The following is a 4,214-nucleotide window of genomic DNA, read 5'->3' as shown; positions in this document are numbered from 1 at the left end:
AAAATCTACCACCTATCGAAGAGATCCATGGTCTCGATAACCCGATACAGGTAGTGGAAGTGAATTCTCTGCGTAGGTTTGATGAGAGTGATATTCCTTTTGATAAACCTGCTAGCCTATGCTTTGATGAATTTGACAACTTTGTTGCCAAACAACAGAGTTTCAATGATTATGTTAGCAGACATTTGGAACAAAGTACTCGTATGCTTAGTCATTTAAGTGCTTGTGTACACAGAAATGTCAACGATCTAAAGCTTCTGAGTAAACATGCCTCTATGATTACTACTCAGGTAGAACAAGTACTTAAAGCTCAAAATGACTTGCTCAATGAATTAAATGACAACTCTGCCAGAGTCATTACTAGAGGAGGCAAAATGACTCAGGAACTTTGTATCGTGAAGGTCATCCTAAGAGAATTTATCAAGATTCTCAAGGAATCAATGTGATACACCCAGTCATCCTAAGGAGGAGAAGAAGGATGATAGAAACCTGCACGCCAGTTCACCAAATACTATCACACCTGAAGAACCTAATGATATTTCTGCGTCTGATGCAGAAACACAATCAGGTGATGAACATGAACCTCGTGACAATATGGACAGTGATACTCATAATAATGCTCAACCTAGCCATGACGAGGATGTGGAGATTGAACCTATGGTTAATCCTGATAATCCACAACCTAAGAGATACGACAAGAATGACTTCACTGCTAGGAAGGATGGTAAATAAAGAGATCCATGGGTTCAGAGACCTATGCCCTTCCCTCCTGAGCCATCCAAGAAAAAGGATGATGAGGATTTTGAGCGCTTCGTTGAGATGATAAGATCCGTCTTTCTACAGATGCGGTTAACTGATATGCTCAAGATGTCTCCGTATGCCAAGTACATGAAAGATATCGTGACTGATAAACGGAAGATACCAGATCTTGAGATCTCCACCATGCTTGCCAACTACACTTTCAAAGGTGGAACTCCTAAGAAACTTGGTGATCCCGGAGTGCCCACTATACCTTGCTCCATTAAAGGAAACTACGTAAGAACTGCCTTATGTGACCTTGGAGCCGGTGTTAGTGTTATGCCGCTCTCTCTTTATCGTAGACTTGAATTGGATAAGTTGACACCCACTGAAATTTCTCTGCAAATGGCCGACAAATCAACTGCTTTCCCTATCGGCGTTTGCGAGGATGTGCCTATTGTGGTTGCTAATACCACTATCTTAACAGACTTTGTTATCTTGGATATTCCCGAGGACGATGCCAGGGGCTGTTATAGATTGCAACAAAGGCAATGTCACTTTCCATGTCAACGGTAATGAGCACACAATGCATTTACCGAAGAAACGATATCTAGTACATTGCATCAATGCTATCGAAAAGACTTCATCGATTCTCATTGGGAGCTTTGAATGCCCTATTCCTCATGTCAAGATGAAGTATGATTTGCTTGTTGGGGAGATACATATCCCCATTGAGGTGACTTAGTGGCTATTCAAAAATTCTCCGTTCTCTCTTGCGATCCGAGAAAGTTTTGTCATAAGGACTTGATCAATCCCATTGACGGATTTCTTTCGATGACCATGAAATGGATGAATCAAGGAGTAATCTTCGGTGTGTTTGTCGAGATCCGATGAATTGTGGATTTGTGATCACATTATCTATGATATATATTTGAGTCTTTGTTGATTTCTTATATGCATGATTTGATATCCTTGTAAGTCTCTCCGAGTCTTGGGTTTTGTTTGGCCAACTATATATATGATTCTTGCAATGGGAGAAGTGCTTGGTTTTGGGTTCTACCATGTGGTGACCTTTCCCAGTGACAGTAGGGGCAACAAGGCACACATCAAGCAGTTGCCATCAAGGGTAAAAATATGGGGTTTTTATCATTGGTTTGAGATTATCCCTCTACATCATGTCATCTTACTTAAGGTGTTACTCTGTTCTTATGAACTTAATACACTAGATGCATGCTGGATAGCGGTCGACGTGTGGAGTAATAGTAGTAGATGCAGAAAGTATCGGTCTACTTGTTTCGGACGTGATGCCTATAGAAATAATCATTGCATAGATATCGTCACGACTTTGCGCGGTTCTATCAATTGCTCGATAGTAATTTGTTCACCAACCGTCTACTTGCTTTCATGAGAGAAGCCACTAGTAAACACTACGGCCCCGGGGTCTATTCACATCCATCGTTTACACCTCCGCTTTTACTTTGCTTTGTTACTTTGTTGCTTTCAGTTCTCACTTGGCAAACAATGTATAAAGGATTAACAACCCCTTCAAAGCGTTGGGAGCAAGTTTTTGTGTTTATGCAGGATCTTGAGATACTCCTCCAGTGGATTGATACCTTGGTTCTCAAACTGAGGGAAGTACTTACCACCGCTACGCTACATAAACCTTTCTGCTTCGAGGGAACACCAACGCAAGGCTCCAAGGCCATGGGGGAAATCCTTTGCATACTTGCCTAGGAAGTCCCTTAAGGCGTAGCGCAGCAAAAAGATCAAGCCAAGTATTCTCCCGTCGACGTGCCTATTTCTGGCGCCGTTGGAAGGTCTTTTGTTACAGTAGCAGAAGTATTTCTGGCGCCGTTGCCGGGGAGGAGAGATCAAGATCTATCCAAGTAGGTCTCACAAACTCATCTCCTGTATTTACTTTTGTTGCCAGTTGCCTCTGGTTTTCTCTCCCCCACTTCACGTTTGCCGTTTTCATTCGCCTTTCTCCTTCGCCGTTTTCTTTTGCCCTTGCGGTTTCCTTTGCCGGTTTCTTGCTTGTTTGTTTGTTGAAGACATCATGTCTGAAAACTCCAAACTTTGCGACTTCTCGAGCACTAATAATAATGATTTTATTAGTACTCCGATTGCTCCCGCCACTAGTGCGGAATCGTATGAAATCAACGCAGCTTTGCTGAATCTTGTTATGAAAGAGCAATTCTCTGGCCTTCCTAGTGAAGATGCCGCATCCCATCTCAATACCTTCATTGAGCATTGTGATATGCAAAAGAAAAGAGATGTGTATAATGACGTGATTAAGTTGAAACTTTTTCCTTTCTCGTTGCGAGATCGCGCAAAAACTTGGTTTTCTTCTTTGCCTAAAAATAGTATCGATTCTTGGGATAGGTGCAAAGATGCTTACATGTCCAAGTATTTTCCGCCGGCTAAGATCATCTCCTTACGTAAAGATATGATGAATTTCAAGCAACTTGATCATGAACACGTTGCACAATCTTGGGAGAGGATGAAGCTTATGATTAGAAATTGTCCCGCTCATGGCTTGAGTTTGTGGATGATTATACAGATCTTTTACGCTGGCTTGGATTTCACTTCTCGCAATATCTTGGACTCCGCCTCAGGTGGAACGTTCATGTAAATCACGTTAGGAGACGCTACAAAACTCCTAGACAATATCATGACCAACTACTCTCGGTGGCACACTGAAAGGTCGCCTCCTAGCAAAAAGGTGCACGCTATAGAAGAGATTAACTTGCTTAGTGCTAAGATGGACGAGTTGATGAATTTGGTTGCTAGTAGAAACGCTACCGTAGATCCTAATGACATGCCACTATCTTCTTTGATTGAGAGTAGCAACGCTAGTTTGGACGTGAACTTTGTTGGTAGGAACAATTTTGGCAACAACAATGCTTTTAGAGGAAACTATGTTCCTAGGCCTTTTCCTAGTAACTCCTCTAACAATTATGGCAATCCCTATGGCAACACTTACGGAAATCACAATAAATTACCCTCTGATCTAGAGAGTAATATCAAAGAGTTCATCAACTCTCAAAAGATTTTCAATGCGTCCATAGAGGAAAAACTACTCAAAATAGACGATTTGGCTAAGAGCGTTGATAGGATGTCTTGTGATATTGATGCTTTGAAAGTTAGATGCGCTCCTCCCAAGATCAACTTGGATGAAACTTTGAAAGCTATGTGTATCTCCATGAATGAGAGCAAAGAAAGAACCGCCCAAATTCACGCTAGACATGAATGGTTTAAAAGGGTGCGTTCTAGTGATGCAAATCACGAAGATCTTAAAGTGCTTGGTGTGTCTCCTCTTGAATCTTTGTTTTTGCGTGTCAAACCTACTTATGGAGGGGCTGGATGTGAATCCACTTTGGTTGAAAAACGCCCCAATGATTCGGAGTCCACCTATCTTGATGATAAAGGTGTGGAGAGTGGAGTAGAAGAAGTCAAAATTTTGGGTAGTAATGAAA

This window comes from Hordeum vulgare, chromosome 5H, assembly GCF_904849725.1.
Source record: "Hordeum vulgare subsp. vulgare chromosome 5H, MorexV3_pseudomolecules_assembly, whole genome shotgun sequence".
Lineage (NCBI taxonomy): Eukaryota > Viridiplantae > Streptophyta > Magnoliopsida > Poales > Poaceae > Hordeum > Hordeum vulgare.
This window is presented reverse-complemented; position numbering follows the sequence as displayed.